The sequence below is a fragment of the Canis lupus genome, chromosome 19 (genome assembly GCF_003254725.2).
Source record: "Canis lupus dingo isolate Sandy chromosome 19, ASM325472v2, whole genome shotgun sequence".
Classification (NCBI taxonomy): domain Eukaryota; kingdom Metazoa; phylum Chordata; class Mammalia; order Carnivora; family Canidae; genus Canis; species Canis lupus.
In genome coordinates, this window is record NC_064261.1 from 15141890 (window position 1) to 15155402 (window position 13513).

Here is a 13513-nt window from a genome sequence, read left to right on the forward strand (position 1 = left end):
TTTAAAAATCATCACTGGCTCAGTCCATGCTGTAAGGATGCTTTTTCACAGTATTCCAAAGAATGGTTTTGTTAGAGATACATTTATCTGTGTGTAACTTATTAATTTAAAACAGATCCCAAGCAAAAGAAGAAAGCTAAAGATAATATATTAAAAATTAATAGGGGCACCTGGGTGGCTCAGCGGTTGAGTGTCTGCCTTCGGCTGGGGTCTTGGTCCCTGGGGTCGTGGGATAGAGTTTTGCATCCAGCTTCCTGCAGGGAGGGAGCCTGCTTCTTCCCCTGCCTGTGTCTCTGCCTCTCTCTGTGTGTCTCTCATGAATAAATAAAACCTTTTAAAAAAAAGTAACAAATGATTCCAATTTACAGGTGGACAGTCATTTCTTTATTCAGTGACTTCCTGAATCTAAATAATAGGCCTAATGACTGTTGAGGGGGATAGATTTTATTCTAAATAAATAAATTGCCATATGTAATGGAGAGCATTGGGTTTTCATAAAATTATTAGGTACTAGACATGAGCTACAATTGAATTTCTTCAGGTACTAGCTAGGATGAAAAATTTGCCTTCTACAAAACAGATTTTGGGAGTCCTAGTCTATGCTACTTTGTACTCATTGGTTAGCTGCCTAGTCATGGAAGTTATGTTTGTATAAAAATGATTTTCAGGGGCACTTGGGTGGTGCAGTTGGTTAAGCATCCGACTCTTGATTTTCGTGCAGGTCATGATCTCAGGGTCATGGGATGGAGTCCTGCACAGGGGCTCCGTGCTCAGCAGGGAGTCTGCTTGATTTTCTCTCCCTCTGCCCCTGCCACCCCCACCACGGCTAATGCACATTCGTGTGTTCTCTCTCCCTCTCTAAAATAAATTTTAAAATCGCTAAAAAACATGATTTTCAGGCTGACCTAGGTTACTTGTACATTTTATTTATTTTAGCCTTTCAAATTAATTTATAAATGTCTTGTCATGTACACTGTTTTTTAATATTTTATTTCAGTTGGTCTTCCTAACAGGCCTGGAGCTTTTCAGGAAAAAAAAAAAAAAAAAAAAAAAAGTAGTCACATCCTGTTAAGGTGAAGACAGGGTCTTAGAATATTTAAGTGACATTTAAAATTATGCAGTCAAGATCATTGACTAAGGTGTTGTCGTTAAATAGGTAGATAATGCAAGCCAGTGTAATTTTAAATTATCTGGTTGCCACATTACAAAAAGTAAAAGGAACAGATAAAACTCATTCTTATAGCATTTTTCCCAATATGCCCAACATTTTGTCACTTAACCATGTGATCAATACAAAACTACTAATAACATGTTTAGCATTCTTTTTTTTTCTCACTACATCTCCAAAATTCAAGTACTAGTGACAAAATTCATGTGACTAGTGACTACAGTACTGGGCAACACGTATCTAATATTTCAGATTCTTAAGACAAGTTTTTCCTCTACACAATGAAATTCTTCTCTTTGTTTACACTCTATATTCATTTAATTATCTGGACTCTCTCTTGATTCTTTTTTGATCTCCACATTTACAGCCTTAATTCATGTACTGTCATCCTCACTCAAGTTAGTACAGTAGCTCACCTGGGGTATACTTCCTTCCTCTATCCACTTACATCCTGATGCTCCACTGACTTTCCTTATTTAACCATATCACTCTCCGGTTTATAGGAGAGACCCTTCGTTTTGTCTTAAATGGGGTAGGATGAAGGCTTATAAAGTTTTTAAATGTTCTCTAGATAATTTTGATTACCAGGTAAATTGCAAGAAGAGATACTATTTCCTCTCCATAGTCATAGACTGTGATACATGTCATTAAGTTGACCTACCTTAATACCTTGCAGGTTTTTTTTTTTTTTAAGATTTTATTTATTTATTCATGAGAGAGAGAGAGAGAGAGAGAGAGAGAGAGAGGCAGAGACACAGGCAGAGGGAGAAGCAGGCTCCATGCAGGGAGCCGATGTGGGACTCAATCCCGGGACTCCAGGATCACACCCTGGGCCAAAGGCAGGCGCTAAACCACTGAGCCACTCAGGGATCCCCCCTTACAGTTTTCTAAAACCTGTTGGCTTTGTGACAGCCAAAGCATATGTTTGGAAATCTAATAATATGTTGCCCTAACAAAATTATTTTAGTCAGTTCACAGTGAAAGAGGGGCTAAATACATCCATGTTAGTTTCTGAGTTGATTTTTTTTAATAAAAATATTTTTCTTTCTCAGAAAGGATACTATGATATGAGGCTAATCTGAATCAACCAATTCTGAGCTTGAATTCATAATTTCTGTCTCCTTTAAAATAGGATTCTGTAAGAGTATTAAAGTCTGAGTTTAAAAGTATGAATACTTAGACAAAATAGGTCAACATATCTATGTTTTTATATTGAAATGCAGAAAATGAGATTGCTAGGAAAAAATCATAGAGTGATTTTTCCTCAGTAAGTCACTGTTTATCTATTGTAGAATTCTTTATGATGTGGCTAGCAATTTGTACTCTAAAGCAGAAATATATTCCTCTAGGCTATATTTTTATGTGATAAGGGGATTTCCAACCACTCTTATTGGAAAAAATATACATTTATACGTAGAGTGTCAAAATTAGATTATTCTTTGGTAACAATAAAGAAAAAATCTTATCACCAAAGGGGAGAATTTTTAAAAAATACTATTAAATTTTCAGCTGTGATCAAAGTTAAAATAAATAGATGTGTCTCTGCAGGCATTAAGCTGTATCTTCAAACCGCATACAAAATGAGAGCAACCTTAGGGATTTTTTTTTTCAATGAAAAAGACCCCAATAATAGGATAAAAATGGAAATGGATTTTATACATACTTCCCAAGGCTTGTATTTGATAAGACTTTATAAGAAATTTAGTAAGATGAAATAAAATGGCAAGATCAAAGCACACACACACACAAAAAGGATTTCCTGCTATGAAGCATGTAAATTGGGATGATGTGGCTAATGAAAAGTCTTATTTCTTAGATTTCTTAAATTGTGCCTAGAGGAAAAAATTAAACATTTGATTAATATGCTCAAATAATTCAAACATTTTGTTTAAACTAGACAAAGTACTTATTTTAAGTCATTTTTTAAAAGTTTCTCTAAATATCATGTCTTTTCTACACAATTTATTGAAAGTGTGTAAATGTGCCACCTTATGTCAGAAACTGCAGTGTCATTTCTTCTGTGTGGTTGTGGTCATCTCAACTCTGTCCTTTGATAGTTGTGCTCCTGCAACATTGGCTTTTCAATTCCTCAAACACACCAAATGTATTTCTTACATAGGGGCTTTAAATGTGCTGTCCACACTACCATACTAGATTTCTTCCCCAATCCTTACAAGATTGGCTACATCTTATTTTAGGTCTCAACTTAAATATTACTTTTCTAGAAATTTCTTTATCACCCAAACTAAAATTGATCTCCTTCTACTATTTATTTTATTTTATTTTTAAATTTGAGTATAGTTGACAGACAGTGTTACATTAGTTTCAGGTAGACAGAGTGATACAAGTTCTCCACATGCTATGCTATGCTCACCATAAGCGTAGCTACCATCTGTCACCATACAACCCTCTGTTATTTCTATCTTGGTGGTAGGTTTGTTTCCTTTTACAACTTTTCACAGTTTGTAATTCATTTAGGTTTGTTTGATTACTAGCTTATTTGTTCTTGCCTCTCTCCCTACCTATACTATAGCCTTTTATGAGGGAAAGCAAAATGTCTATTCATTAATCATTTCGTTAGTGTGCAGGATAGTTACTGTCACAACATTATATATGACATTTGTATTTATATAGAGAGATATAAATATCTGTATTTATATAGATATAATATATATTGAAGATATAAAGAGAATTGTTTTAAAATTTGGTTATCTTCTGTCTTCTTCCTTTAGAATAGAAGCCCTCTGCAGCCCTGGTGGCCCAGTGGTTTAGTGCTGCCTTCAGCCCGGGGGTGATCCTGGGGACCCAAGATCCAGTCCCACGTTGGGCTCCCTGCATGGAGCCTGCTTCTCCCTCTGCCTGTGTCTCTTCCTTTCTCTCTCTCTCTCTCTCTCTCTCTCTCTCTGTGTCTGTCATGAATAAATAAATAAAATCTTTAAAAAAAAAGAATAGAAGCCCTCTGACAGCAGAGAATTTAATATTTTAGTATTTTCTTCCCATAGCACCAGTGCTCAGAACAGTGTTTGATATATAATAGGCACTCAATAAATAGTTGCTGAATGTTGATCAAATTAACTCATTTTTTTCAAGATGTTTATCTGTAATTTGCTTAAAATATAAACTCTATCCCTAAATATATTAGGAAAGTGTGGCTTATTTTGTTCCCTTCAATATTAATATTTTTTGGTGTGATTTAGAGGGATTTGAGATTATTTATTCATCACTGCCTCCTACCTCCACGCTGATCTCTTCCTTATTGATTCTACTTTCCTCCACAATTCATGAAGATAATACTTTTGGTATTCCAATCCTTGAAAATGAGCAGACAATAATAAATAAGCCAATAAATATATTGCATGGATTTAGTGGTAAGTGTTATAAAGAAGCAAAAGGAAACACAAAGTGTTGGTAGGTGGTCGGGGAAGTTCTCTCTAATAAGATGACATTTAAGCATAGACCAGAAGGAGTGGAGGGCCATGACAGGCACAAGAAAGGGCATAAAGTTCAAGGCCAGGAGGTGTGAAGGAATTTTGTGTGCTCACAAAGAAATAGAGTTCTGGATTGAATTGTGCATCTCCCCACAAATGTTGAACTCCTAAGCCCCTGTACTTCAGAATGTGACTTTATTTGGAAGTAGAGTCATTATAAATGTAATTAACTAAGTCAAAATGGAGACCTACTGCCGCAGGATGGGCCCTTAATCCTAACATGAGCAGTATCCTTATAAAAAGAAGGAAGATGATGTAAAGGCATATATGTAGGGAGAAGAAGCCCGTGTGAAGATGAAGACAGGGACTGGAGTTATGCTGCCACAAGCCAAAGAACACCTGAGGCCACCAGAAACTAGGAAGAGACAAAGGAAGACTTTTCGCCTGACAGGTTTCAGAGGGATCAGGGTCCTGATCACTCCCTGCTTGCAGACTTCTAGCTCCCAAAACTATGAGACTTATTGTCTTATTGTCTCTTATTGTCTCTCTTTATGTTGCTTTAATCCACCTCATTTGTGGCATTTTGTTACTGTTGTCCTATGAAACTAATACAAGCCGGTGGGTCAACACACCTGCAGAGGAGTAAGTAAACAGAAAATAACTTGGAAATGTTTACAATTTTTTAGGTGATTTAAATTCAAATTGAAAATTTCTTACATTACTAAGAACATATTGGTTTCTTTGTAAATGGCTAAAGGTGATTACAAAGAAATTCAGATAAGCATGCTAATATAAAATTATCATCAATAGAGATAATATTAAAGATGTTTTTTCTCCGAGGGTTAAATGCAAAAGGAACCCAACACAGAGCAAACATGGGAGGAGAGAACATACTAGGATCCCCATTCTAGGTGAAAGTTTCAGTGTCTAGAACATATGATTTAATTTTCTGCATGACTGCAGTACTCGGGAAATATCATGTAATAAAGACTAGAGAAGCATTTATATCTTATATTTGGTTAAAGAAGATGGGAATAAAACCATGCAGGAACAAAGAAATAGCACCTTTTGGCACTGGAACATTTTTATTTAAAATTTAAAATTTATTTAAAATTTAAACTCATCCACAGTAAAAGTCTTCACTTTTAGGCTAGCTCTTTGAGACAAACTATAGTCTATATAGTGTATTAGAGTTCTTCAGAGAAAGAGAGACAATATATAGATTTGTTAAAAGGAATTGGCTCACACAATTATGTTGGCTGAGAAATTCCAGGGTCTGTAGTCAATAATCCACAGACCCTGGGGAGCCAAAGTGAGTCAGATGGCCTGAGAATCACGAGAGCCGATGATGTTGTTCTAGTCGCAAGCAAGCAGGCTCACTGTCCAAGAAGAGCCAAAGTTTTAACTGGAGTCTGAAGACCAGAAAGTAGTAGTGTCCTGGCTCAATCAAACAGGCTAGAAGAGTTTCCTCTTGCTCAGCGCTTTGTTCTATTCAAAACTTCACATGATTGAGTGAGACCCACCCACAGCATGGGCAGTAATCTGCTTTACTTAGTCTACTGATTCAAATTTTAATCTCATCCAGAAACACGCTTACAGACACACCCAGAATAATGTTGGGCCATTTGGTCACTCGTGGCTCAGTCAAATTGGCACACTTAATTAACAATCACACTCGGTTTTTATTCTTCAAGAAAATTATTTTATTGTTGTTTTACTATTTCCAAATTCATATCCTCAACCCATTTTGCTCAGGTTTGACTATGCTGAAATGATGTCTATCGTAATAAGCATTGAAATCCTAAAATAAACTCTATCAGGCCTTTTTTCTGCTCTCTTGTTTGACATCTTTGGAGTATCTGACTTTGAGACCATCCTTTCTTTGCAAAATATTGCCTTGCCTTCCATGGCTCCTTATTTCCATGGTTCTTCTCTTACCTCTGTAGCTTCTCTCCTTTACTGGATCTTCTTTCCTGGTTTCTCTTCTTCTGTCCAAATTTTAAATTATTTGTATTCTCAAGTATTTTTTTGTGTGTGTGTGCCACTCCTTTCTCATTATAAAATTTCCATGAATTATCTATTTCATATCTATGGCTTTCAATGCCCTATGACTCAAATTCTTTCTCTCATTCAGGGCATTATGTTGAGTTCTAGATTTATCTTAAACACAACACATATAAAACTAAAATAAAATACTGGGACAGAGATTGAGAGCAAGAAGTTTTTTTTTTTTTTTTTTTTGAGAGCAAGAAGTTTATGAGCCCTATATGTGTGGACAATTTTGAGGGTAAAAGAAGTATGAACACCAGAAGTTGGGCTGCAAGGCAGTCAGGAAAAGCCTCAGTTTTTCCCAAGCTGACACTGGCTTGTTTCCAGATCAAGGGCAAGGGGTTGGGCATGTGCACCTTGATATCAGTCACTCATTGGACTCAGGCTGCCATCAAGAAGAGGATGTCACATTGGGCAAATTTTTCTCTTTAGTCTAGGGCATTCTCTGGAGTGAATTTTGATTATAATCTGTCAATCTGCAACTTCCTTTTATTTTAATATTTTATATATTTATTCAAGAAAGACCCAGAGAGAGAGAGGCAGAGACATAGGCAGAGGGCGAAGCAGGCTCCCTGTGGGAAACCTGATGTGGGACTCGATCCCAGGACCCTGGAATCACCACCTGAGTCAAAGGCAGACACTCAGCCACTGAGCCACCCAGGTGCCCTATTAGCAACTTTCTTAATCACTAGGTAAATGAGTTCTTCTCTCTTGAAAGGGATAAAAGTCATCTGGACAACACAGTCCACAAACTAGTCTCTTTAACGTAATCTCTACCTCAGTTAATAGCACTATCGTGATACTAAGAAGTAGAAACAAGAAAGCTCTCCTCTCCCTAAATTGATTCTTCTCTTTCTAATTGGAAACAAAACTGCTTCAGCTTTACCCTCCAGAATTTACTTGGGAGAGTTTCTACTATATAATTCCCTATAATTCGTCTCTCATTTAGAATCCTGCCAAGGCCTTTATCAAGTTCATTGTTATATCGCATTTGATAATTTGATTTTCCAATTAGCCTACCCTCCATGTTGTTACTAACAATCATTGAAGCATATTAAAAAAAAAAAGAATTTATCTTTTGCAAATACAGTGGATAATTGTGCCCTGATTCACTATAAATTATCGATGCTTGTTTACCTGTCTACTTAAAAAAACACACAATATTTACAAATATATTTCAAATATATTTGAAGAAAACATCTAGTAAGAAGCAGGTTGTATAATAGACATCTGTTAATTTTCCTGGTTAACTTATGTTCATATTTCTTGAGAAAACAATAGAAGAAACTACAGACATTAAACAATCCTGGCATTTTACCCTTATAAAATATAGAATATAACTTCACACTAGAAGTTTCCTACACCAATTGATTGCCATTACTACAGTATGTCACAGACCTGCCTGGCTGAAGATGTGATTTGGTAAGTCCGGCAGAAACTAACTTGTTTGAGAGAACTAAGACCCTTCTGGAAGAAAAAAGGAGGGGAAAGAGTCCCTTAAAAATGATTGGTTTAAAAAGATGATTGGTTTAAAATAACAGTTTGGTGACCATATGCATGATTCAAAACAGGAAGGGAGATATGGAAGGGAGACACATGGAAAAAAGATAGAGAAGATATTTTTGTAACTTGTGAAATCTCTCTACTTTTCTTTTTTTTTTTTTTTTTTGTTTTTTTTTTTTTGTTTGTTTGTTTTTTATCTCTCTACTTTTCTATGGAATTATGAGTTCAAGGGAACGGGATCAAATAAAAATTAAAAAAAAAACACCATTTGTTCAGGATTGTGCATTCCTATAAAATGAAAGTTATCTAACTAGTTTAAATACATATAAATCACTATTTTTGGTGACACAAATATAGAGATTAGGTACAGATTTGTCTAGTTTAAAGACTTACTGGAAGAGCTAAAGAAACAGACCCTAAGATCCAAAGTGAAGTGACTCCAAAAATCACACCACAAAATTGAATTGCCAGGAGAGTGGCTTGCTCTGCCACAGTCTGGAAACTGCCAAGGCAACCTCAGCCTTCATGATCATGCTACTTCTGCCATCATCCAAACCAAGAGACGTGGGTTCTCATGTTCTGCCTCTCTCTCAATTTTATTTATTTATTTATTTATTTATTTATTTATTTATTTATTTATTTATTTATCTGTCTTCCAAAATAAGTATCTCCCAATGACTTACCCATTGGGACTTACTCTCCCAATGACTACCCAAATGACATGTGAAACTGTGTCTGCAGAGCTTTCTGAGAAATGACACTTCTAGCTTTCTAGTCTCTGAAATTGTGAAGACACCCTAGAAAGAAGTTAGTGTTTAGTGAGTCTCCCCAGCATATCCATTACAGTATTTTTTTAAGCATACAAAAAAAAAAAATCTGTGAGATTCTGAAAACACAAAGGAGCATGGCTTTTGATCCAATAAATGTGACAAAGACAGCACAAAATCATAGTAAAGAGACTTTCTTGCTTCAGTGGAAAGCAACATGCGAGTTTGGAGGGAATGAATAAATAGTAGTAGCAGCCCACACACCAGGGAGTGATGGTATTCCCTTAAAAGCACAGAAATGCCATCAAATTTCAAAACAGACTGAAGCAATGCCAGTTGTGGGAGTATTTTGTTTTCTGATGTTGGTGGCAGAGGTAGAAGTAAGGTGCATTTATATGGTTTCCTCTGGCAGGTAACTCATTTATGAACACAGGCTAAAATGGCTTGCTTTTAAATGTATGTAAGGCAGCAAGTAGACAGTCCCATAATAAAGAATAAAAGTAGAAAATAAAGGGAACTGTAGGCCTACGGACTACTCTGATAAGGTTAATTATAAAGAAAACACTAATTCTCAGTGGTTTTTACATGGGTTGCTAATACAAGTTATTCTAATTGTTCAATGCTTTGGTAGCCAGCAACTTACACATGAAACAATGGCTCCAGAAACACTGAAAAAAACCTTTAAAACCAAATCAGAGCATTTGACTCGTAAAGGTGCTGGTTATTTTAAATAGCTACTGGACTCTCATATCAACAGTTAATTAAGGGAAAGAAGAGCAGAAAGGTAGGAAGGCAGGGAGGAAGGAGAAAGGGAAAATAAAAAGGCTACAGAATCTCAGAAAAGGAAAAGTCACATGGATACTAAGTACCTAATAATGCCAGCAGGTGAAGATATAGTCAGTAAAATGCAGAGAAAGTATATAATACAAGAAATTGAAATGGTTCCATCCTCAAACAGCGCGATAAAGTGATATATTGATGGCATGTAACATGTGCTGAAGAGATTTATGTAAAAAACTTCTATATTGAAGATGATGAGTGAACAGATTTCCTCAGGAAATGTCTTGCCTTTGCAAGACTTGTAAATCATGGTTAAATTCAGTAAAATATTTTCTGCTGTGAATGCCAATGGAAATAAATAATGACCAAGATCTACTTCAAATGTGGCCTTCATATCTGGAAATAAAAATATGTGTCAGCATCTGTACAGATAGTACTGCATCAGTGATTGGTTTTATGAAGGGTTTCACTTCTCTTGCAAAAACAAAAAAGTCCTCACATCACATATTTCACAGAGAGGTGCTAGCATCAAGAATTCTTGGAAATGAAATATTTCTTGAGGATGTTACAAAATGGTTTTTTAAAACAGAGACAAGTTCACTCAAGAGCGCTTAAAGAAGCGTATGAAAACCTAGACCAAGAATATATAAATCTTGTGCAACACACAGAGATTTTGATGGCTTAACCAAAGAGGAGTTCTCAATAAGGTGTTTGAGCTGAAAGATGCATTGGAGAAATCATTTTTTCATAAAGTAATGTCAGGCTTTGCTGAGTATTCAGAAACTCACTTACTATCAGATATTTTTCACCACATGAACCTGTGAAACAAGAATCCAGTGTCCTGTAGAATATGTTTTGCCTTTGAGTGACTATAGTCTTGGCTATAAGGGAGAACTTAATCGTTGGGCAAATCATGTTGCAAAGGAAATGTTGAAGGATTTCCTGTTTTTTTTGGTCTTGCTGGGGAAAGAGACTAACAGACCATTCAAAGTCTTATTGAAAACCACCTGAAAGAACTGCATATCAAAACTGTAGAGAATCACATCCCACTTTTCAATATAAATGAATTACTGGGTGAGGCACCATTTATCTAAATCTTCTGTTCAACCAGAGAAGTTGACTTTCACAAAGAGGAAGAACTTTGTGAGCTGCAGACTATTCATTCCTTCAAGATGAGATTCACTGCTCCATTCTAGACAAATCTTGAATTTCTATTTTGCCATTACTATGAGAGCAATAGGCATTTTGCTGCAGTTTTCCACATCTTGTATAGGGGAACAAGGTTTTCTTGTGTAGTAAGAATCACGAGCAAGGACAGAAATTATCTAATTTAAGTTGAAAATGAAATCTATATGTTTTTAGCTCAAATCTAACCCCAATTGAGTATTTGTAGAGAAAAGGGAAGCATAGGTTTTATATTAATGTTATATTTCATTTTTATGTTTAGTTTCAAAAATAACACTTAAAATTTATACATGCAGCTATGAAAGGCTATACATGTATATAATAATTTTGTACTGCTAAATCTCTATTTAAGCCTGAATGTATCTCTTAGTATGAAAATATTGTTTTGAATGCCTTGTGTGAAATTTGTCAAAAGCTATATATTCTGATTCAAATTGCTTTGGTTTTAGTTTTAGTGGTTGTGCTGTTCAATATGATCAAAAATATGTTACAAATAAAATTCATTAAAATTATTTCATAATTTTTATTTAAATTTATTCTTCTGAGTCTTTCAAAAAAATCAATAATCATTTTGACTGAAGATGGGCATTTATCCAAAATGTGTTGTTTGCCTTATGCATTTATAAATTTTTTTAAAAATAAAGAAAGGAGTTAATTTAAAAAATAATTAACTATAAATGCCTGGAGAAGAAGCTCTTGAAAAATTGGCTAACACCCCATTTTTTAATATAAAAAAATACTCTAGCAGATACCATATAACACATGCCATGTACCACAAGTATCTTGTACAGTAGAAATTTATAATATGAAAATTAGGCCTATTTGGATGAGAAAAATGTATTTAAAATAGGAAATTTATTTAAAAAACAAAAACTATGAAAGAAAAAACCTAAAGGCTTTTTTTTTTTTTTAACCAACATTTCTGACTTTCATTGGAGTTGATGTCCATGGTGGAGAGGGAGAAACCCACAAATAAAGTGGACCAATAAATTGGCCAAAATAAAGAGATCCACAGAAAACAAAATTCTCTTCACAATTATTATTGGATTATAATCTCAATAATTTATTGATCACATTCACATACATAGACATTGTAATTTTATGAAGGAGCTAAAAATATTTAAATAGCTCTTTCAGGGTAAAAATATTAAAGAAGGCTGATATCCAATATCTAACATTTATTTTGAGCTTTAGTCATCTATGATTTTTTTACAAATTGAAAATATTACTGACAAACTGAAAGAGCAAAGCTTGTAAATACATGATCAATATAGGTAAATATGCTACAGTAGACTTATTCTTGAACGTTGCATAGTATATACATCCTTTTAGTATAAGAAATGGATTTTAAACAATCTTACTAGACTTGTTAACATTTCATTAATCTGTAATTTTTGAATGAGAAAGGGACAGATAATCTGTTTTAACAAAGGTGAAAAGACTTCAGAATTTCTCGTGTTAAAAATACGCAAATTGGGGTGCGTGGGTGACTCAGTCAGTTACGTGCCTGCCTTCTGCTCCAGTCATGATCCCTGCGTCCTGGGATCAAGCCCTCCCTGCTCGTGGGGAGTTTGCTTGTCCCTCTCCCTTTGCCTTTCCTTGCGCCGTGCTCTCGTGCTTTCTCTCAAATAAATAATAACACACAAATAAATAAATAATACTTCAAAGTGTGAAATTCACCCCCTAAAGAAATACAACCACATATGTTATTTTTGATCATGAAATTAGAGGAAGAAATGCCAGTAGACACAGAAATCTTGTTCGAAAGACAAATATTGCCTAAGATTTCACAAAGCTTAAAAATAAAAACAAAAATAAAAAAGTCCAGACAGGAAAGGGAGTGGGTTGTCTGAAATGGCACAGCTGTCTGCAGAGAAGTTGCAAGTTTTTCATTATCACATACTCTTCAACAGCCAAAATGTGCATCTCAACATAAAACTCACACAACCCTCTAAATACAGGATGGGAAGCAATTTCTCACTCCAAAAGTGTGCTTTTGAGAAGCTACCTATAAAACAATTTGAGTTCTGAAAATAGAAGATATGTGTTTATTGTTGACTCAGGCTCTGCTTTATTTTGCCAAAGTCAGACTTTTTCTCTAAAATGTATTAAGAAAAAAAAATGCATTAAACGTCAACGTTGGGGCCATGAAACTTGATAATTTGTAACTTCAAAGAAAGTAGTACATGAAAGAGAAAACTTATGTATAAATTAATATCAGTTCTATTAAAATATACATTGACTACTTACATAAGATATAATTTTAGGAACTGTTTTAGAACCTATTTTATTTCTTTGTCTGATAATGAATTCCTTGAAAGTACTACAACCAGAATCTTTTCCCTAGTAAGGGAAGCTTTATACATACATGCTCCCACCTTTCCATTCTCGTGGTTACAAGTGACTGTAACAATCGTATATTGCTGCTCTTGTAGGATTAGAGTATAAAGGGGTAGATAAAATTCCTTCAGCCATGTGGCTAATGAAAATTCCTTCCAAAAAAAAAAAAAGAAAATTCCTTCCTCAAGTTATTACATTCCTCTTCTTCCAATCTTAATGTATTTACTTATTCAGTTGATGTAAGTGAATATCAACCATTAAAAGTTTACCTCAGTGTGTGCTGATTATGTAGA

The 13513-nt window shown here is 34.9% G+C and overlaps 2 long non-coding RNA genes across 2 annotated transcripts in view; one reads left to right on the forward strand and one right to left on the reverse strand.

The window, feature by feature from the left end:
- The window catches only part of LOC125753063 (uncharacterized), a 38022-nt gene extending 33896 nt beyond the window's left edge, over positions 1–4126 (forward strand). The window contains exon 5 of the long non-coding RNA XR_007403984.1: positions 3901–4126. This is a non-coding gene — a long non-coding RNA (uncharacterized LOC125753063). The remainder of the gene's footprint in view (positions 1–3900) is intronic.
- LOC125753064 (uncharacterized) overlaps positions 1–13513 on the reverse strand; it is a 34221-nt gene that overhangs the window by 6679 nt on the left and 14029 nt on the right. The gene's annotated exons all lie outside the window — the stretch shown is intronic.